The sequence below is a fragment of the Anabrus simplex genome, chromosome X (assembly GCF_040414725.1).
Source record: "Anabrus simplex isolate iqAnaSimp1 chromosome X, ASM4041472v1, whole genome shotgun sequence".
Classification (NCBI taxonomy): domain Eukaryota; kingdom Metazoa; phylum Arthropoda; class Insecta; order Orthoptera; family Tettigoniidae; genus Anabrus; species Anabrus simplex.
The window spans coordinates 179,134,931-179,159,079 of NC_090279.1; positions in this window are offsets into that span (position 1 = coordinate 179,134,931).

The following is a 24,149-nucleotide window of genomic DNA, read 5'->3' on the forward strand; positions in this document are numbered from 1 at the left end:
GAGCCACTCTGCACTCCACGGCTTGATGGTCCAGCTTCCTTGTAGCCCAGTGTCTTTCATCTTTATTGAAGATGGCAAGGTCCACAAATTGAACATTCAAGAAGGTCATCGTGGTGAGAATGCAGTGTTTTTAAACTCTTCGATCTTAGAGGAAATGTGGGACATTAATGTTCAATAGTGTACTGGGTGGCGACTCAAACAAAAGTTTAATAACTTTCATTTTCATTTCTTCGGAATAGTGGGTATCATATATGATACCTCGGACCCCGTCAAGACATTTATATTTCAATTAAAAGATTTACATTCTACTTCACTGTCGTGATACTCAGCCTATACTTCCAGGTAATTATTTACTTATGACGAAATATCATAAATGAAATAACACGTGTTTTCTAGTAGGCCAGTATAAGAAATAACGATTGTATTTGCACTTTCATGGTTTACTAATTAATTTTCGGTCTTGAAATCAATATTTACACTTACAAATAACCTTTCTACATGGACATGTTTCAGTCTCACTTTCCTACTTTATGGAAGGAACGTAAGTAGTTTCTTTCTAAAGTAAAATAGATAAATACTTTGCATGTCTGAACGAATGTTAGCGTCTTGTATCCTCGAAGACAATACCTTGACCTTTTTTTCTAAGTACCATTCATAAGTTGAGACAAGTGGAGACCATAATCTCTTGTTGCAAGTGCAAGGTGGTATTGGTATAGTAATTTCGTATTTCTTCCTGATCCATTGTGGCAAGTATGCTGTCACGTCGTGTTCAGAGAAGTAAGTGGATTTTATCTTAAAATTGTAGGTTGCTGTTGATGATGAGAAATAAACAGAGATATTCTCTCATATTGAGTCAAAATAAAATAATCGAACTTTTTCCTTGATTCGGAAAATGGTGGAAATGTTCACTGGGATACTGATTAACGAATGTCTTGATTGAAGATGATCCTATTGAAACCTATCGTACAGCTCATTGGCAATACATGCATCTTTCCACCTCATTTAAACTGTGGCAAAACTCTCGGTATTTGTAGCATATTGGGCAAAAGGAATGTCCCCGGGACTCGATCGGCGTGTGGCCAAAACCAGTCCCCGCGAGAAAATCGCTCTCTCTCTCTCTCTCACCAGACAGACAAGGAAATAAGACGCGACGCTACAAATATAGTAATGCGTCTAATTTACAGTATTCCACGCTAACGGGAGCAACTTCCCTTTTTCCCTCGAATTTCCCGAGTGTCACTCTCGAATTTTGGCACGCAAAATTATGGGATATTTTGATCTAGATGCGGGTTCACATCAATGAACAGAGCTGAATTTTCTGTGTATTCCAGACTGAAACTATGGAGTACTTTATTCACGGGGCGAATTGAGATCACGAGGTGTCTAGATGTAGTGAATGTGAAATAGATGTGCTTTCGAGAGTGTCTAGAAGCCGAGAACTGTGCCCAAAAGCGAACTCCACCCACCAATTCGAGGCGGAAGCGCTATTATAAGACATAAAGCCGATAGATTTGCGGTCGCATGTGAGTGATGCCCGGCGTTGATGTCGACTTAAGTAACAAAAGTCTAAATTCATGAATTCTCTTATTATAGTCTCCCCCCTGCCGTGTGGGCGGGGACGGTAAAATAACACCGACGGTCGAAAGAGGCGATCAAATGTGACCCCACAGGCTCTAAGAATGTAGAAGACATAAATGATCGGAAAATTAATATCATATAACTGTAGTTATGTAGTATTTATAGATAGGGCCGCTAATAACATAAATATTTCAACATTGCATTTAAAGCCTTCCCGTAAACTACCATTTCACTCAGTGTGAATGAAATTATTTACGGCCGAGATTGCTGCGACTTATTCCCCTATTTTACATACTGATTATCATTAAATTATCCACAGCCGTTTTCTCGTGATGAGCGTACATACATACATACAGCTACAAATTACAGAAAATTATAAAGTGCATTTCCTTGTTACTGTGGACACGACCGATACAGAAATATCATTCTTTTTAAATTCTGAGCAATGTACAGACAACATTCTTATTTATATAGAGAGAGAGCATTTCGGTTAATGGTGAATAAGAGTCTAATGATAGTGTGCACTATGGTACTTCTTATGTCTTAGTCAAGGATTCGCTGTTAGGGAGTTGAAGATTCGGACCCGGTGAGACTGAATAACATGTCAACCGTCTATCTCTGCGGTGTAGAGGGACTCATTACGTTTTGTTAACCCGTAATTACTCTCTCTGCCCTGCACGGTTTGACGTATATCTTCTTTGTAATTAACCGTCTAGAAGAGGGCATCTTACCTTTGAAGGTGACCCAGGTTCAAGTCAGAGGTAAGAATAACATTTTTTTAAAAAAATACCGTACTGATGGCCAAATTCTGTTACAACTTATCTGACAACGTTCTACGTATTCATTATGATGGATTGGTATGGTAGAAAATGATCAAAATTATCGTTTTCGTTTTTTGCTGATTATTGATGCACACACATTTCCATTTATTTAGGAACGACCTCATTTCCTCTGAAATTCTATTAATTGAAGAAAATTCCAAATTGTAAAGAATCAGTATAATTAGTGCGGCATTTCAGAGCTGTAGAGGTAGTGTCTCAGGATCTTGATAAATCCTCGGAGGACGAGAGGTGATAAGGCTCATTGGCGACAAAGTGATGGTGTATGGCACCACGACCTCTGACCATTATCCCTATTATTTAGATGTGTAGTAAGGGATAGTGGGTTTGTGTTTTCTAATCTTTTCTAGATTAACCTTATGGCTGACCCCTATGGTGTTCGAACCTGACAGTCGGATGTAAGATGAATCCTTGAAAACTGTTGTCATTAAAGGCCATGATATCAATTCTCTGCGAAGTCCGTGTTTCTCCTCGTGTACACTGGTGTATAATACAAACATTTTTTGTAACCTAGAAATGCTTTAGATAAATTATTTAAGAGAAAGCAGTGTGGGAAATGCAGTCAACTGATTCTGCACCGAACCATGGACTGTGCCCCTAAGGAACTGATACACGGTGTAAGTACAACAAAGCACAAGCAGCAAGCCGAACATTTGTAGACGAGGGTGGTTTAGCATATGCTATCATTGAGTAACTTACATCTATTTTCAGAGACTTACCTGATGGATAATTACTGTAAAAGTGTTTACATGGTCGTTACCAAAATCAGAATGAGTGCAACAACAGGTTTATTTGGTCAAGAATTCCAGAAACAATTTGTGTCAATTAATGTTCTTCACTTTGGTGTTTACTATGATGTAACAACTTTTAACAATGGTAACTTGTCAACATGTGACACATTGAAGAAATTTAATATGCGCGTTGGGTATCAAACATACGAGCCATGCTCAAGCTTGACAAAGAGTAAGAGAAAGCATTGAGGAAAGTGGAAAATCAGGCGCGAGAGGAGAAAACTTAAAGAGAAGGCTGGAAGAAACGTATCAGGATGACCCAGATGACTGAAGTTATGGTTCTGGAATGCATTGAAACTTTTGATATCAGTTTCCCGTAAGTTTAATTTTGAAAGATTTAATGTGCCTTTACTCGGAAACTACCCGCATGGACTTCCTGAAACTTTTATAGGCTTGAAAGCATCTTTCTATGAGTATTTTATTATACCTCATAGTGTGTGAATTATTGACTGTACAGCATCACCTCCAAAAGTGCAAAAAGTATTGGAGTATTAAAAAAATTATTCTGCCGGACAAAAGGGTAGTTTTGGACATTTCTGTGTTAAGCTATGAGAAAACCATCATAGGTTCCCCTTATTTTTTCAGACATGTACTTCAATTAGTTGTTGAGCAAAGGTGCAATGAAATTTGTAAAAACTGCATGGAAAACATACACCCTTATTTTCCTGAAGACTGATCACATTTCCTAGCCACATATGGATATTCAGCCCATCAGAACAATTTTCGTTGTATTTATTTTCCTATGCTTATGTGTAAAGGAAAATGAAACTTAACCTGTAGCCTGATGAATTAAATTTGGAGCTTTGCTGTGAGAATGTTGAATTAAGCAGTGAAAAAAAAGGATTCTTACTTGTACGTCTAACAATGCTACTTGATTCTTAGATAAGTAGGTTTATCACAAACTACTGAAAAATAATATTTTATGAATGATATTGATACTATACATTGTAGAAACAAACAAACTTTTTTTTTGAGATAAATAATGTTTACTGACTGTTCTTGTTCACAGAAATACTCTGCAGTACTAAAAGGCAATAATGTAACGTACATGTGTGACACTATTCTGAAATTATGGAACTGTGCAGTGAAAAATGAATATTTTAAACTCAAGTAATGTGCTTTTCATTTCAAATAAATATAAAATAACTTTGAAATTTAATATTTCGAAAATTATATTGACACTGCATAATAACAGTGTTGAATCAAAAATTGTGGGAACATTTATTTTGTGGTAAATTGATGGTAAGTGATGTTCCTTTTCTTATAAATATCCTACAACACTGATAATTAATACTGGAAGATACGTGTCATTATAAGAAAACACTATGTATACCAGGTGACTCACGGACGCCGTACTTTCTACTTATAAGTGTCCCGCATGCATAATTAATGTGTGGGGTGTCTACCAACCGATTTTAAGAGGGGAACTACTGCCAGCGGGCAGGTTACGTCAGAATATGAAGAGATAAGAAACAGAGTCACACTCGCAGCATGTTGCTCAGCGCGGCCGGTCGAATGCACCCCTTGCATTAGTAAACATCGTTTTCAACCGTATAGTTCTAGGCTGGTGTATGGTACAGCCGCACTATATTTGCTGTCTGCATATTTCCAATGGCTAGTGTGATCAGCAGCGATGAATACATAGATATTATTTTAAACTGGACAATCCGGTCGGAATGCAACCGAAGCTCCAAACAGACGTATGTCTTCTACACAAGAATTTCACTGAACAGTATCGTTTTTGTTTCATACAAGCAACTCTTTTATCGAGTGGAATGTCTACACATGTATAAATTAACAAGTGATTAAATTTCCTTTTCTGCATCTTTGGCGTGTTAACAAACAGTATCGGCGTTTAGGGGGTGGGGCGTGAAGGGAAAGTCGCCCCCGCCCCTCGCCACATTATGGAGTAAACATTACATATTCACTTTAGCCACCTGGAACTAGGAATTATTATTATTATTATTTGTTTTGCTAATTGCTTTACGTCGCACCGACACAGAAAGGCTTTATGGCGACGATGGGATAGGAAAGGCCTAGGAGTTGGAAGGAAGCGGCCGTGGCCTTAATTAAGGTACAGCATTTGCGTGGTGTGAAAATGGGAAACCACGGAAAACCATCTTCAGGGCTGCCCACAGTGGGATTCTAACCCACGATCTCCCGGGTGCGAGCTCGCAGCTGGGCGGCCTTAACTCCACGGCTAGCTCAGCCGGTACAATTAAATAGATGTGAGGCATGATCATGCAATTAAAAGTTATTTAGTACTCGTATTTTAATACACACTAAGGAACTAACAGACACTGAAGAGGCTGCCGGACTGACGAATGCGTGCGGCATACCGGTGAATTATAACTCAGTGTCCACGACCTTGGCAAAAACATTATACCCCTACTACCCTTCCCCACAGCACATGCAAAGTCTCCACTACTTGCCGTAGCGCTATGCAAATCGGTTAGCCGCGACGAACGGCATTTGGTGCTTATTTCCGCCAAAAATTATGTAAATAATTAAGGAAAATAAAGGAAAGAATTAGCAGATAAGACACAAAGGCTTGTACAGATAACGTTTCTTTTACAAATAATTCGCTGTGAGCTTGCATCCGGGAGATCGTAGGTTCGAATCCCACTGTGGGCAGCCTTGAAGATGGTTTTCCGTGGTGTCCCATTTCCACACCACGCAAATGCTTAATGCTTAATTAAGGCCACGGCCGCTTCCTTCCAACTCCTAGGCCTTTCCTATCCCATCGTCGCCATAAAGCCTTTCTGTGTCGGTGCGACGTAAAGCAATTAGCAAAACAAATAATAATAATTCCTAGTTCCAGGTGGCTAAGTGAATATGTAATGTTTACTCCACAAAGTGGTGAGGGACGGGGGCGACTTTCCCTTCACGCCCCACCCCCTAAACGCCGCTACTGTTTGTTAACACGCCAAAGATGCAGAAAAGGAAATTTAATACTTGTTAATTTATACATGTGTAGACATTCCACTCGATAAAAGAGTTGCTTGTATGAAACAAAAACGATACTGTTCGGTGAAATTCTTGTGTAGAAGACATACGTCTGTTTGGAGCTTCGTTTGCATTCCAACCGGGTTGTCCAGATTAAAATAATATCTATGTATTCGTCGCTGCTGAACACACTAGCCATTGACGATAAGCAGACAGTAAATATAGTGCGTCTGTACCATACACCAGCCTAGAACTATGCGGTCGAAAACGATGTTTACTAATGCAAGGGGTGCATTCGACCGCCAGCGCTGAGTAACATGCTGTGAGTGTGACTCTGTTTCTTATCTCTTCATATTCTGACGTAACCTGCCCGCTGGCAGTAGTTCCCCTGTTAAAATCAGTGCATCACTTATGCATGCGGGACATTTATAAGTAGAAAGTACGGCGTCCGTGAGCCACCTGGTATATTACAACAATGCCATTCTTTTTTCATTCGGAGCAATGTCCAAATATATACCAGGTGACTCGCGAGACCCGTCTTTTCTATTTACAAATGCAACTGTGATGCATAGGATGCCTAATCACTTGTTTTTGAAGAAGCGCTATAACTAGCTATACTTCAGATGTTGTAAAATAAATAGCAGTCACTTTACTGCACACGTTCCAAAACAGGGTGCATTTGTAAATACGCCAAAGTTGAAGAAAAGAAAATTTAATAACTTATTCATTTATACATGTACAGTCATTCCACTCTTTTATAGAGTTGTTTGTATGAAACAAAAACTAATACTGTTCCGCTAAATACGTGTGTAGAAGGCAGACGTCTGTCTGTAAACTCCTGTGCATACCGTCCGCGAGCTTCGGCTGCATTCCGACGAGATATTAAAAAGATGTCTCCGTACTCATTGCTGATCACACTAGCTATTGCCGATATGAAGACAGCAAATGTCGTGGTGCTGTACCATACGCCAGCCTAGTACTATCCGGTCGTAAATGAGGTTTATTAATGCAAGAGGTTGCATTAAACGGGTAGCACTGAGGAACATGCTGCGAGCGACATTCCGGTTCTCATCTCTTTACATTCTGCCGTAACCTGCCTGCTAGTAGTAGTGCCGCTGTGAAAATCAGTTAGACATCCCATTCATCATTTCCTACATGCGCTCGCGAGCCGCCTGGTATGTATACAGCACTTCTGTTATTGGTGGAAAGGAATTAAAGCTTCTCTAATGATAGTGTGCATTATGACACTTCTTATGCCTTATCCAGGAATTCACTGTTACAGAGCTGAAGAATCGGACCTGCAGAGACTGAAGAACATCTCAACCGTCTATCTCTGTGGTGTTGAGTGACTCATTACGTTTTGTTAACCCGTGATGAGGCATCTAACATCGCACGGCTTGATGGTACAGCTTCTTTGTAATTTATCATCCAGAACAGGGCCTTCTATCTTTGGAGGTTATCTTGGTCCAAGTACTCTGAGGTAAGAATACCAAGCCTTAAAGAAAACATGAAAATATCTATGGGTTAGTTTGCGGACCGGTCCCGAGTTATCTCGTGTTAGCAGCAGACCCAGCAGACTGAACTTTAGTGCTATCTTTTGAGATATACGGGAACTATTTGGAGGTCAAGGGTGATAGAACTCTGTTACGTATGGTTCTACACAATCGATAGTCGCATTTGTTTTCGAGTATTCTTCATATCATAGATTTTCTTTGCATTTCTTGACAACATGTTTACAAAGGTCGAAGAGCCATGCAAGATGGCAGCGCCTAGCGATCGCACGTGTTTACACAAAGATGAAATTATTCGCGAATTATGTGCTGATACAGGCTCCGAGTATTAAGTGATGCTGAGTATTTAGAGTTCGACGATGAAATATCTTCTAACGGAAATGTTTCAAGTGATGACGAGGCAAGGTGTGGAACTCACGTAGCGCAGAACGAGTCGTAAGTTATATTTGTGTTACGGGTGTAAATATTCTAAATATTGTAAATAATGCAGTGTTTTATGACGACTGGGTTATTGACAACAGTGAACCTAGGTTAGAGGATTTTGAAGGTGCTCCTGGTATAAAGGTATGGCCTAATGAATCTGGAAACATAGGACAAGTAGCAGGACTTATGTTTGGTGAGGAATTTTTTCAGTATGTAGCTGAAAAGACAAACTTACACTATGAGCAGAAATCACATTCTCATAACTTATCCCCTAAAACACTAAAGTGGACTAATGTCACTAGCAGGGAAATTAAAATATTAATCCTCTGTGTATATTGATACGGCAGGTGAAGAAATCATGTCTGAAAGATTACTGGCCAACCGATCCCCTAATAAAAAGACCAATATTTCCGAAAACTATGAGCCGAAATAGATTTCAAGAAATACCCTGCATTTCAACAATTATTCAGGAAGGCCAATAGAAAAGTACACAATAGTCCTTCAAAAGCTATTGAAGTTCTGACAGTTTATTTGTATGCATGCACTCCAGCTTAGATGTAGTTAGAAAGTGGCCGGGAACAGGGCCGTGCATGGGGCGAACGGCACCCGGTCCGCAATGTGTTAACAGAGATATCCTAAAAAACTGATAATTAATATTGGAAGATATTTAACATTATACAAGACACTGTATATACACAGGGTGATTCAGCTGAGTTATCCACCTCAAATATCTTCTGATTTCAAATTCTTAAACTGTATGGGGGGATCATAAGATAACTGTCCTATTTCTCTCGATCACATACGTAATTATTGAGAAACTGGTAGCAACTTTATTTTTTAAATGGGACTATACTAATTACACCCGAAAGAACAATTAAGAATCGAGCGACAAATACAATTCTCTGCTTATTTTGCAAATACGACGAAGTGTTTCAAATGTATAGGCATTAGAGAGAAAGAGATGCGCCACTCGCCTTGATGACGGGCGCGTAGTTCTTGTGCTTGACTCATGTCTTTTTAATAAACACACAAACCTCGCCATTATCTCGAGGGGAGCTGGAGAAAAAACTGTATCATGTAGGCCTACAAAACTTCGGAATTACGAAGCTTTTGTTTCATTGTTGTGAAATAAGTAAAAAGAGCCAGATAACACAGTGAAATTTTAATAATTTCAGTGCTTTATTATCCTTCTAATGAGTACTTAACACAAGATGAAATCCATTGAATGACATGGTCATTTGAAGGATTGGATGCAAACTTCACGAAAAACATTACTGTTGTGCTATTTGATCCTTCTTAAAGGCAACATGTAAGATCGATATACGTTACCAACGGGCAGTGGTGGTATTGCATTAATATGTATTGCACCCTTTCAGTATTGGCGAACCTGAGTAAATAGAATTAAGTTACACGTTGAAATTTAAAATAAACCGAAATTCGCCCATTTATTTTCTTGTGAACGTCTCTTCTAATGTTATTGTTACGAATGTGGCTAACCATCAGACATTTTTACAAGCACTATACCATTGCAATTCGTTCTGTATGTGTGTTTATCAACAAAGCGTGAGTCATGTATGAGGACAATACACTGGACATCACAGCAAGTGAGGAGAGGCTTCCTGTCTAATAGCCACACATTTGAAACCCTTCAGTATCTCCAAAAGTACACGTCTGATTTGATAAGTAAGCACACCACTGACTTTGTCTCTCGATTCCTAATTGTTCTAATGGGTGACATTAGTATAGTCATATTTAAAAAAAACAAAGCTGATACATGTTTCTCAGTAACAACTTATGTGATAGAGAGGAATCAGACGGTATTTCATGAGACCCATAATACACAAAGAGTATCCATACCTTGAACGGATCAGAAAATATTTGAGGTGGATAACTTGATGGTGCTCAACCACGTCAGTTATACTGATATATAAATGCGTGCTTCTAACTCATTTTTCCTTTTTCACACTAACAACATTATCGTCTGAAAAAGACATGCTTGCGAAACAATCTGAAACGCTTCTATAACGGTGACGATAGGTTAGGAAAGGCCTAGGAAGTGGAAGGAAGCGGCCATGGCCTTAATTAAGGTACAGCCCAGGCATTTGCCTGGGGTATGAAAATGGGAAACCACGGGAAACCGTCTTTAGGGCTGCCGACAGTGTGGCTCGAACCCACTATCTCCCGATTACTGGATACTGGCCGCACTTACGCAAACAATGTGCTTCTCGCTATTAGTGAATTTCGTGTTAATAATAGCTCTTGCCGACAGCACACCCTGGCGAAAAAACAATGTTATCTTGAGAAACTCCGCAAGTCAGAGACTTACGGAGTTTTAAAACCAAACCAAATACTGACGATCCCTTCACGGCCATTGTATACAGCAGACTTACGGCGGTTCTACACAAAATGATGTATCTACCCTTCAACGTTAATTTTGTCAAAAAATGTGGCTTAGGGCACTTTTAAGGACTAATCAATTCAAATATGTCTTATGGTTGGTTGCCATCTGAAATTAGAAGCTACTAATGGAAGGAATTTAGCATAATTTGATTTTCGCAAAGAGGAAAGGCAATTTCTTTGATTTATTTTACAGTTTTCTACAACATCTCTCAGCCGGATGTTTACACACTCTGTATATCGTCCGCTGCCTGTGTGTTAGTGCTGTGGTAGATCATGTGATATTCGTTCATGATTTACCCAGCTCTAACACACAGCTGGAAGGAGAGTTCCCACGTCGATTGTTGAGGGAGTGCAGCCATCTATTAAAGTACGGGAAGTAAGAGGTGGTATCTTAGAAAAGGATGCAGAAAAGCAAGGTAAGCAAATAATTGTACAAACGTATCACATACTATATAAGTTTCTGAAAGTATATGTCCGCTTTCTTTTAGTTCCTCTAAATTATTTCACTATCTTTGCAGAACCTCCTCAGTTCAATTATTGTGCACAAGAATGTATTCATTTACGTTAAAGTTATTAAAGTAGATATTTTTTCAGTAATATTTTAGAATTTAAACTAAGTTTGGTTTGTAGGAAGTATCGTGCAACCCATTCTTCAGTAATGTAACAAGAGAAACTGAAATTATAGGAGTTCTTTACCCCGTACCCCTTCTATGCATGCAAATCTCGTAACATAACTGTTGTACAGGATATTATACATTATTGTTACACCTATCAGCACCGAAAAACTAGAATTCTGCTTATTATACATAGGTTAGTTACAAATATGCATAGTTTTCCGCAAATACTGCTTTCTCGTAACGATACTTTGTAAAACTCGATGAATCATTACTTCCTGATGCTAACATACGGTTTAGAAGTGACTGGATTTTGTTTTTCTACGAGATCGAAGATTATTTTATTATTTTCCTCAATCTTTCACCGTTGGTGCTCTCGCTCTGAAGCTGTCTGGCTTCGAGTTAGTCTGCCAAGGATTGCGTGCTATATGACCGTAATGTTTCCCAAAGCAATAAGTTACGCAGTTTGATCTGATTTACTGCAACACCAAGGACTCTCTGTGATATGCTCTTCTGACCCGCATGGTGACTGATAACCTCAGCAGCTCTTGTAGTGTTTCCGCTGTTTGAGGTGGGTCACCGTCAGGATAGGTGTGGTTTCATAGTGAGGTGCAACCAACTATGCGGGGAGTTACCCGGCCTCTCTTCGTAGTTACCCGCTTATTCCAGGCAAGAGAGGAAGAAGGCCCGGCATAATTTCCCTCTTTATTGGCCTCGTTCTCCGGGATCGTAGACCGTGTACGACGGACCGCAAGGGGGTGAGGCGGTGCGACAGGTCCTGGTAGCTATTACCTCATGGCTCGGCAACCGGCAAGGACCACGCTACTCATGGCAGTGTGCAGAAAGACTGATCCTCTGATGAACTGGACTGGCGAGATACAGCCTAATGGCTTGGGCATGACACAAATTCTCAATCAAACACTACCCCGGGCCTTTCCAGAACCACGTCCTTGCACGCGCTATGTACAACAATTTACACGTAGGCGTCTTTCCTCTTCCGCCTATGTGGTTCTGTCCTGACCCTTAATACCGCCTTACCAATAAAAGTGTGCCTGGGAGCATGTCTTACATGGAAACAGGCCGACACTTCTGTAATATCATTTCCCACTCCTCCCTGTTATCTCTTTATCCTTCGAAATAACACCATGTCGGAGGCAATGTAGCCACGCGGTGGGAGCGGGCCTCGTCGTCCTCGTCCCCCTCTCCAATCGAAACTCAAGAAACTACTCTCGTAGTGTGATTGCTGCCTGGGATACTAATTACCTCGGTTTGAGTAGGGGTATTTCAGTCGCCTTGATATTCGGGACAGGTGTGGGCTCCTAGTGAGTTGCCCGGCTTTTCCGGGCCATGGCTCGGGTAGAAGGTGCAGCGTCATGTCCCTCTTTCTTCCCCTCGTTCTCCGGGATCGTAGACTTGGTATGAGGCACTCTAAGGGGGCGGAGCGGTGCGGCAGGCCCTAGTCGCTATTGTCGCATGACTCGGCAAGGACCGCGCTACTCACGGCAGCGCGCATTGTACTACAATGCATTCGAAACGTCGGCAAACTCCACGGAACGTGCAGAAAAGTACAGGGTTCAACCCAATGTAATAACAAAATAAACTCCACACACAGTGGAAGCCTCATTTCTAAAAAGAAAAGAAGCTCATAACTGCATTGAAGCTTTCATTCCTACGCGATTAGCCTGCCGTATTTTCAATAAAACCTTATCTCATCTTGCATTAACATCAACTAGTTTAACCGTCTCATACATTTTCTAACGTTAATATTCAAGCTATAACGGCCTCGTATGTAATGCTGCCGTTACCAGGAAGGGTGTACTAACACGGGTGGTTCCGTATCATGTTCAGCGATGATTGTACTGTAGGTGTTGTCTGACCATACGACCACCGTGTACCTGTATTATGGAACTACAGTAGACACCCTTATATATATATTATATGCCCGAGTTCTTTCTCTTTTCAGTTTCCTCAACATTTCACGCCTGGAAATGCACACTCTCCATATCGTGCCTTCGTCCGTGTGTTAGTACTGAGGGACATCATGTCATGGTCGGTCATGCTGTACCCAGTACTGGCACACGGCTTGATGGAGAATGTCGCTGTACGTTATCGTGGCCATTGAGGAGAGTATCCTGAAGGCGACTAAGGGTACTTTGTTGGTAACTTCTGTTTTCTTTGCATTGTGGTATCATTTACTGTACTTTTTAGACGCACCTTGTATGACAACCACTTTAAAAGTAAAATTCTCTTTAAAATCCGTGTAAAATTATTCTCAATTAATGGTGTTCCATTTTCTTTGCAGGACCTCCTGATTTCGAACGTATGACTTAAAGGGAGTATAAGTGGCCACTTTGTTGAAACATTTTATTTTTTGTTTTTTATGCACAAATATTATTTAGAATTCTGTATACGATTTATTAAATTTGGTTGAATGGAAATATATTTAATTTTAGGTAGCTATATAGGACATAATTTTTAGGATTCTATAAACCATTATTCAGTTAAAATTAATATCTCGTCTACCATTAGGTCTACAAGGCTGTGGTTTGATTTAAATTCTAGTAGGGAACTTCCCGTGTAAGTTGGTAGGACTGGAATAACAGTTATGATTCTTGTTTACGTTGTGTGTGTGATGTTTCTTGTATAACGCGTGTTTTTCTTTATTTGTGCTCTTGTGCTAGAATTGTGTTTATCTTGTGTCTTAACTTATAATTTTCAGACAATTGACCCGTTTTCTCAGGAGATATAAAAATAGGCTCTTAATTTTTTCACTGTTCATTTGTAATAGTCTTCTGTTACTGTACTCTAGAATGCTAGAGATAATTTACATATTTGCAATAATAATATTATTAATAATAATCGTATGGCCTCATCTATCGTGTGCAGACATTTGTATTTGACGCCATCAGGCTGTCTCCTCGTCACTTTCCACGTACCGATTTTGTCTGGGCCTTCTAGATGCCAGACAGAGTAAAGTGAATCTCCCTTGGAAATTCTGTGGATAGCATTTAATAAATTGTGTCGGGTAAGCGCCAATTGTGTCCCCAGAGATCATTCCCATGCCGACATCGTACGACATGGAGTATCGAATTGACTTTCTTCCGCCCTCAAAAATCCGACTACCTCTGCCGGGTTTGAAACCGCTATCTTGGGTTAGGGAGGACGACTGCAAGTCTTGAATTTCAAGAGGTAAGCTTTCACGGAGTATTTCTTCTTGGGACGCAATATGAATGACATCCCACAAGAAGCCAGGGCATCGTTAGTTCGTCCTGCAAAATTTCTTTAACATATCGGAATCAAGCGACGCAAATTCATAATATTTTAATACCTTCAAAATCTCACCACCGACAGCCGAGATCAAACGAGCACTTTCTTTATCAGGAGGTCAAGGTTTAACAGACTGGGCCACCGACATAAATTAGGTCAAAAACCACTGACATTTCTGCAGCCATTACTCGTAGTATTGAGAAAGAAACAAAACTTGTAGGTATATGACAAGATGGGAATTTAAATTTTGTGGGTAGAAATTGAGATTTATACGTATAAGTTCCTTTTCAAGCATACATAGTGCACAGAACAAAATTTTATATCACATACTATGTATGGATCTAGAGAGAGAGAGATTTATTGAAGAAATAAATCATCCGTCCTCTAATGATGGTGACCATTCGGATCCAGAATACAATCACAATTTTAATGTTTAAAAATATCAAAAAGGGGGAATTTAATCGTTAATGGTGTTATCATTTTCTTCCAGGGTTAGTAGGGGAAGAATGGCAATCATGTTCTGAGGTACAGATAGAAGTGAATGATTTGTAGAGTCCATCAGAATCTAAACTACGATTGTTTTCTATTTCGCCAATTTTGTAGGAAGGTCGATGTCTGACTAGGGAGTTTGCCTCTTACTTCGAATAGCAGGTTTCTGACAATCCACCGATCGATAGGTTTTTTTGTACTTGGATGACAGGTAAGGCAAGCACGGAACATGATATATAGCTTGTTTTAATAGCTCCACGTCCCTAGCCTGATTTAGGTCTCTTTCAAAGCGAATGGTAGGATCTAAGACCATTGCTTTAATGTCCTTTCTATTGATGGCTATGTCAGTCCTTCGGTTAGTCATCGATAGAGATGCAGTGACCCTCCTCATGCACCTCCCATCCACGCTGTCTCAAGCCTTGAGCAACCGACGTTCTTACACGGTGGTGGCGAACGGTGGTGGCGATGGTTGCGCATGAACTCAGTGCTCCGGCAGAATCCCATCACACCGGAAACAGACCTGACTGCGGTGAGGTATCATGACATCTTCACTGCGTTTATGTATTCAGAAGAGGACAGAGGTGATTTACGAGTCATCCAAGAGTTTACTGAATATAACACTACTCCCCTTCCTTTATGTGGTAGCTGGCACCACGACTGAAAGGATCAAATTCTAATAATTTCACTTAATTCTCCGCCATCAATCTTTAGGGGAAGACTTTCTTTTTGTACGTCGAGACTGTAGAGTGCCACATCTTGTTCTTCAGGTAACTTCCTTATGTATTGTAGGTGAACGTCCTGAATATGGAGTAAGCGATTACAAATGTTTCAATATTTCCCATTCTGCGCAAATTATTCCCATCCTTCTGACCTTTCTGGCACTATACAACATTGAATTTGGGGTATCATCTGGCAGCATCATTATTTCTTTTACAGATCTTCTTATAACTTGGTCCAGATCTTTAAGAAAGACGTTTGACAGTTGTATCAGGGGAGCACATTGTAGAGGATAGTTCAAACGAGGCCAAACAAACTCATTAATAGTCTTGATATTTTGCTGTGTTTTTGGAAGCTTTTTTACCAGGTTATTTAAGTCAGAAATTACTGTGCTTCCTAATTTATGTCTGTCAAGAGAAATTTCGTTGTTGAAGTCAATTCCTAGAATAGTTCATTGTTTATTTTTATCGATTTGATTATTGATCCTTCGAGTGTAGTGTATAGTGCTGTAATGTATGTGAAATATTCGTTACGGGAACGTGTATATCTGCACAATACTTACATTTAGTGCAGAAAATCGTGCGCTAGGACAAAACAAAACTTTCGAGCGTAATTTCCAGGGAGACCTATTCCTATCAATCGGACGATATAACAACTAGAAAAGAGATTCAAACCTACAGGTTCAGTAAACAATAAAAAATAAACGTAAAGGTCGTTATATTCTTACTGAAGCTTGTTTGGTACGAGCGTCATGAGTAAAAATCTGTGGCCCCTTCGTAGCCCAAATTTAACGCCATGTGATTTTTTAAGGTGGGGAATGTAAAAAAATGTTGTTTATGGGAACAACCCTCACACACTACATGAACTTATATACAATATAAGAGTTGCAATTGCATCCATCAGTGCTGAAGAACTTGGTGGAGTAACCGAAAACTTCATTAGGAGATGCCGATTATGTTGGCAGCTCATGGGGAACACTTTCAGCGTAAAATGCATGAGAATGATGTTGAGCACCGTATTCTGTCGTACATACGCACGCGCGGTAGCCGCCAACTGAACCGGCACTGCCGGCCAAGGTCGAGTGAGGAAGTCCCTGCCTAGCATAAATAAAGACCCTGTATCTTTCCCAGCATAAAGCTGGTGTCTGGAAGTGCATCTGGCCGTAAGAATTCGCCTTTTTCATATTATTGTCGACCTAAAATAGCTGGCCAATGATCAGCATGAAATACAAATTCAATAGGATCCGTCGCCCCTGTTTGAAAGCATACTTTTCTGGATGCATTTCACTTTAATATAATGACCAACAACCAAATCACTGCTCTGAAGATTGCCATTCCTTTGTAACATTCGTACTTTCGTGAAGCTGGTGGAAATGTTGGCATAAATATATCTTACGGCTGAAGGTTATCCGGAAATGTATATATGTTGACGCGAAAGAAAATGACTGATGTGTAACCATAGCAACCGTGTAGGCTGTGATGTAAGGTGTGGATTGATGGTCAGATAATGTTACCTAGCAACCGTGTAGGCTATATCTTATGACTTATTGTCATCTGAAATTAGGAGGCATTGATAGTTTGGAGATATATTTAAGATCATCTGGTTTTTTCAAAGGTAAAACTGGTTTGTTTGATTTATTTTACATTTTTTCCGCAACTCCTCTCAGCTGGATGTTTAAACACCGTATAATTCGTCCGCTGTCTGTGTGTTAGTACTGTGGTAGATCATGTGATATTCGTTCATGATGTACTCAGCACTGACACACAGCTGGAAGGAGAATTTCCACGTGGAAAGTTAAGAAAGTGCATCCATCTTTTAAACTACGGAATGTAAGTGGTGGCTTACCACATACAAGGACGCTGAAAAGCAAGGTGAGAAAATAATTGTACAAATGTGTCGCATAAGTAGCTAGAAGTATATGTCCATACCATCCGCTTTATTTTAGTTCCTGTAAAATATTTCACTTTCTTTGCAGAACCTCCTCTGTTCGAATACCGTGCACAAGAATGTATTCATTTACGTTAAACTTATCAAATTACACACCGGAATTTTTTTCGGCGATAGTTTAGAATGCAAACTAAATTTCGTTTGTTGGATGTATCGTTCAACCCGTTCTTCAATAGTGTAGCAAGAGTTATATCGGCCGTACCCCTAATGACTATACAAACCTCATAACATAACTGTTATACATAATAGTGTACACTTGTTACTCGCTTAAGGAAGCTTGCATTCTAACCTATCTGAGGCTTAAAATTCGGACTCTGCTTATTATACATATGCATAGTTTTCCGCAAATGCGGCATTGGTTGTAAAATTTGGAACATCATTATTTCCTCATGCTAAAATATGGTTTCGAAATGACTGGATTTTGTTTCTCTAGGAGGCCGAAGATTCTCGTATTATTCTCCCCAAACCTTCACTGTCGGAGCTCCCGCTCTGAAACTGTCTGACTGCGAGTTGGTTTGTTTAGCATTACGTGATATATGATCGTAATGCTTTACAAATCGACACGCAGTTTGATGAGAGTTAACTGCAACACGAAGGATCCGAGATACGCAGTGTAGTGATGGTTAGCTCGCCTTCTCTTCTGATCCTTATGGAGACCGATAACCTCAGCTGCTCTTGAAGTATTTCCGCTGTTTGAGGTGGGGTCGGTATAGGTGTGTGCTCCTAATCCTAGTGAGGTGCAATCAATTGTGCGGGGTACCACCCGGCCCGTCATTATATTTGCCCGGTTCTTCCAGGCCATGGCCTGGGCAGAGAGGAAGGAGGCCCGGCGTCATGTCCCAGTTCCATCCAGGAGGCCCCCACATCGGCGGGCTTGGCCTCACTATCCGGGATCGTAGACTAGGTACGAGGGACCCCAAGGGGTTCGAGCGGTGCGACAGGTGCTAGTGGTTTTTGTCGCAGGGCTCGGCAAACGGCAAGGACCGCGCTAATCACGGCAGTGCCCATACGCTCTTATCCCCTGATAACTGGACTGTGCATGACACCTATTCTCATACTAACACTACCCTGGACCTTTCCAGAACCACAATTGCTATATAGAACTAGTCAGGTTTTGCAAGCAGAAGTCTTTCTTTCTCCGCCTGTATGGTTTTGTCCTGACACTTAATACAACGCCTTAATACCACCTAATCAATACAAAGTCTGCCTGGTAGCATGTCTGACATGTGTCGACACTCCTGTAATATCACTTCCCATTCCTCCCTGCTATCTCTTTCTCGTTAGAATAAATAGCATGTCTGGGGCAATGTAGATTAGAGTTTTTTGCCACGCCTAGGGAAGCAGGCTTAAGAAATCTGTTGTAGTGGGATTGCTGCCTGGGAGACTGATTACCTCTGAATAAGTAGGAGTATTTCAGTCGCCTTGAGAAAGTATACTACAATGTGTTCGAAACGTCGGCAAACTGTACAACGTCAGTGAAGCTTTGATTCCTACGCGGTTAGCCCGCTGTATTCTCAATAAAAACTTGCTTCATTTTGCATTAACATCAGCCAGTTTACTGTCTGATAAATTTTCTAGCGTTAATACTAGAGCAGAAATGGTCCCCGTACGCAATGTTGCCGTAACGAGGAAGAGTGTATTCACACGAGTGGTACCACATCATGTTCAGCGATGCTTGTAGGTGTTGTTTTAGCATAGATTGCCATCTTGTGGCAGTATTGTGCAGCTAGAGAAGACGACTCTACATACAGTATGTTTATATGTCCGGGTTCTTTTTCTTTTCAGTTTTCCTTAACATATCATAGCTGTAATTGCACTCTCTCCATATCGTGCCTCTGTCCGTGTGTTAGTACTGAGGGACATCATGTCATGTTCGCTCGTGCTGTACCCAGTACTGACACACGGCTTGATGGAAAATTTCGCTGTATATCCGTCTCTTCCCAGATCACGTTATCGCGGCCAATGGAGGGGATTCTGAAGGAGACTAAAGGTACTTTGTTTGTAAATTCTGTTTTATTTTATGGTTTCATTCACCCTCTTTTTATAATGACTGCTTTCTTTTATTTCCTGCAAAATATATATCCTTAAAGTTCGTGTAAACTTATTCTTAATAGTGTTTCATCTTCTTTGCAGGACCTCCCCAGTTCAAATTTTGTCCTTAAGCTTGACTTAAATGGAGCATAAATGGCCAGCATGTTTCAAATGTTTCTTTCATTTATGCGAAACATTATATTTGGAATTTGATGATAAATTTGGTGTATGATTTGTAAAATGTGTTTGACTGGAGGAATGTATTTTTTTTTTTTTTTGCTAGGGGCTTTACGTCGCACCGACACAGATAGGTCTTATGGCGACGATGCGATAGGAAAGGTCTAGGAGTTGGAAGGAAGCGGCCGTGGCCTTAATTAAGGTACAATCCCAGCATTTGCCTGGTGTGAAAATGGGAAACCACGGAAAATCATCTGCAGGGCTGCCGATAGTGGGATTCGAACCTTCTCTCTCCCGGATGCAAGCTCACAGCCGCGCGCCTCTACGCGCACGGCCAACTCGCCCGGTATATATTAATTTAATTTTAAATAACTGTATAGGGATTTTTTAGAATTCAAGTATTCATATCTCAAGACTTATACAGTCTACAAGGCTGTGGTTTGATTCAAATTCTAGTGGAAAATTTTCTGCACAGGTTTGTGGACTGGCATAAGAGTTGTGATTCCAGCTTACGTTGTGTATGTTATATTCTTGGTATAACGTGTGGTTTATTTATTTATTTTTTTTTCATTCTTCGCGCTGTTGTGCTAGAGTACAGTTAATTAATTTTGTGTCCTTACTTATCGTCTCCAGATTATTAAGCCGTTTTCTCAGAAAATATAAAAGGTGGACTCTTTAATTCTTTCATAGTTAATTTATAATGCACCTGTGAAGCTATATATCTAGAATGGTAGATATAGCTTACATATTTGCAGTACTAATAATCACCATCGTCATCATAATCGTATGGTCTCAACTACCGTTTGCAGACATTCTGGCTGTGTGCTCGTCAATTTCGACGTTCCGTTTTACTCTAGGCCTACTAGATAGCAGACCGAGTTAACTGAATCTCTCTTGTGTGTCTGTTGCTGAGATGTAATTAATTTTAGCGGGTAAACACCAAATGGTTTACCAGAGATATTTTACATGCCGACATAGTAGATGGAGTATCAAGTGGATATTTTCCTGCCCCTTATACGACTACCTCTGCCAGGTTTGAACCCGCTACTCTGAAATTGGGAGGCTAAGCCCAACCACTGATTCTTAGAAGGAGCTATATTTGCATTAACTCGCACAGAAAAGCAAGGAAAAATGTAAAAATAAAATTTAAAAAGCCATCCTAATTACTAGAACATGCAATTCAATCAAACTAGAGAAGTATCTGCATGAATCATATGTAACTAACCTGCAAAAGTTTCATTAAGTTGCATTAATTAGTTCTTGAGGAAAGGGGTCCTTAAGTTACATTTAACATTAGCAGGATTGCCCATTCATGTTAGTTTATCCAACCCTTGTCTCGTTTCTCTACGGGGTCGGGTATGAGGTGAGATGAATTTCGTGCGGGTTTTTATGATCGGATGTCCTTCCTGACATCAATCTCTACGGAGGAGTTCATGGGACCGGCACATAGCCCACTCATGTCGAATAGCACCGCGAGTCTGCTCAAGACTTATTGTCTCCATCCGACGGAAAACTGACAATCGACAGCCGTCAAATTCCTTCACTCCATTTGAGCATTGCGGAGAAGTTTGGAATTTATATCAGGCTTTTTGTCAGGCAATCCAGTGATTACGAATGGTATACCACCACTTCTCCTACCCTACCGGCCAACATTCGGATGGTGATATTTTTCGACCAACTGGACTCGAACCAACTAACCACGGTGTCAGGCCATTCGGACTTCAATGCCTTAACGATCATGGCCACAAGGCGGGCTCAGGGAAGGCCATTCACACTTCTATTCATTTACATAATACATAATTTTACACACAGCGAACTCTCTATTATCCGCGCGGATAACTGGAAACACGGATTATAGGATTTTGTGCATTTTAACACACAACGAAACTTTTAGCTAATTTGCTTAACGTCGCACCGAGACAAATAGGTCTTATCGCGATGATGGGATAGGAATGGGATGGAAGCGGCCGTGATCTTCACTAAGGTACAGCTCAAGCATTTGTCTGTTGTGAAAATGGGAAACCACGGAAAACCATCTTTAGGGCTGCCGACAGTGGGGTTCGAACCCACTATCCCCGCTCACAGCTGCGCGCCCCTAACCGTACAGCCCACTCGCGCGGTAATGTAACTCTTAATAAGAGGGAACACAGATACTCTTTGAAAATGCAATACCGTCAAAAATTAACACATTCAGAAACCACCTATATCATTAAAGCAGGCTTCACTTGGGGACGGTTTCATCAACGTGAGTTAAACCTTAACCCCGCTCAGAATTTGACTATTCATTATGTTCCACCAAGGAGGGTTAATTTTATCTCTAGGTTAAGGCCGGATTTAAGATAACCCCTCCTTTCACCTGGATTAAACTGTTAACTCGAGGTTAAAAGCACAATGGCCGCTGTAATTCATGCGTTTGATGAAGAGTTGCTTTATTTAGACTTGTTAAATGGTGTAACAGAAGTAGGCCTATAATAGGAAGGAATGACTTTGAAATTCTATCTGAGGAACTATTTATGAAGAGGTAGAGGCTCTCAATAACCGTCGTCAGTAAAGTCGTCGATGAAATTCACGAGAGGTTAGAATACACAACTGACCGAAACAGCCCTCTCTCTCCTGTCGCTAGGTATTGATTGCATTAAGCCTTCGTACCTCAGAGTCATTCCGTGTAATAATCGGAGACAACAAGAGTTATTTTCCTGTCAATTGTCAAGTAATCAGTGATTCTAACCTCAAAATTCGTTATATAGAAGCAAGATGACCCATAACGTGGGCAACGCTATAAAAGTCCCCTGTAAATTTTTCCGACGTATCCTATTTTTCTCTTAATTTTACACCGTTCCTCTTGCATTATATAATGCTTTGGTACTTGGTGGCTAATTCAAAACCTTCGTGCCCCTATTTATCTTCGGAACTTCTTCCATTATTCGATCACGAACTAATAACACATACCATGGTACCTAGGAAGAATACGAAATACCGCGGAAGAAATAGACAAAATGACCACTCAAGAAGTTTTTTCATAATCTCTAATTATTTGTCACTGCCTCCTCGATTGGCGCGGCAGCTTTATCCGGCGAGGGTTAATACAGTGTTAGTTATCTCTCTGCCGAAATAGCATGGTGAAACTGGTGACTCATAAGAATGAGTTAAAACAATAACACAAAGTTAACAAACACAGTGCTGGAGCATATTTAACCCACGTTCATAAAACCAGGAATCATAATCATTCGCCAATTTCCTTGCTGATTCTCCTTTCGCGAACTTTTCAATTTATTCAAGCTTTTTCTTTTAAAAGCACTTTAATTAGCTTCGTAGCCATGACTTCTATCAATGAACACCAATAAAGAAATGGTATACAATAAATTTTTAGTGTTTAGTTCTCGAACAAAGCATGCCTCCAGCACACTTGCAGTGGAGAGTGCGTTCAGATTTCAAGCGCACAGTTTACTCATATTAAAAATTATATGGAAAAAATAAAGGAAATAATAATGTTTAAAACAATCAGATGTACACGGATAACACGCAAACTGGATAATCGGGAGTTTGCTGTACGTCAAATCAAACTGACGCATTACGCAAATATTACAAGCATATAATGAGTTTTGCGCAAATGTTTTCTTCATGGTTTGAAAGTGGCTTCATTTTCTATTTCTAGGAAGTTTGTCCCGCAGATTTAAGCAATATTTTGCTCAAACTTCCTTGATTGGATTTCTATGTCTGAAACTGTCTGACAGCGAGTTGTTTTGTGAGGCATTGCGTGCTATATGATCGCAAAGCTCCACAAAATAACGCGTGATTGGATGAGATTTTTTTGCTACACCGTGGAGCGTCCCGGATGTCCAGTGTAGTGATGGTCAGCTTGCCTGCTCTTCTGACTCAGATGGTGACTGATGGGTGGAGGGCGCATTTTGGCATTTAGCATGTTTTGTTGTTTCAAGATATACATTCGGAACCATTCATTGCGGCATTGCTTTTTACGATGCTTTGGATGCAACAGCGAAATCTAATAGTCCCGTCTAAATCCTATATAAATACCGTACTTAAAAAATCGCTCAGTACTACATCGCTTATAAGGACACCGCTTATAACGACGTCGCTTATAACGACATATCGTATTAAATCGCGTATTTTTATCTATGCACAATAACGGCCAATGTTGATTGCGAGCAGTATCTATCAAGTTATTTCAAAATTGTTCACATTGAATACATTAAGTGAGGATGTTTGCAGACAATTTATTCCATTCGACGCTCATGAGACCAAATGAGAAGATGTCTGATATGAGAGGCAGTGGGCCTAGCGTTACAGCTGAGGACGTCGTCACACAAACCACTTCTTTTCAGTGGATTATAGATTTCAAATCAGCCTGTGTGTTAAATAGTCAAGGCAAGCATCGCTGTGAAGATGTCGAAAAGGAAT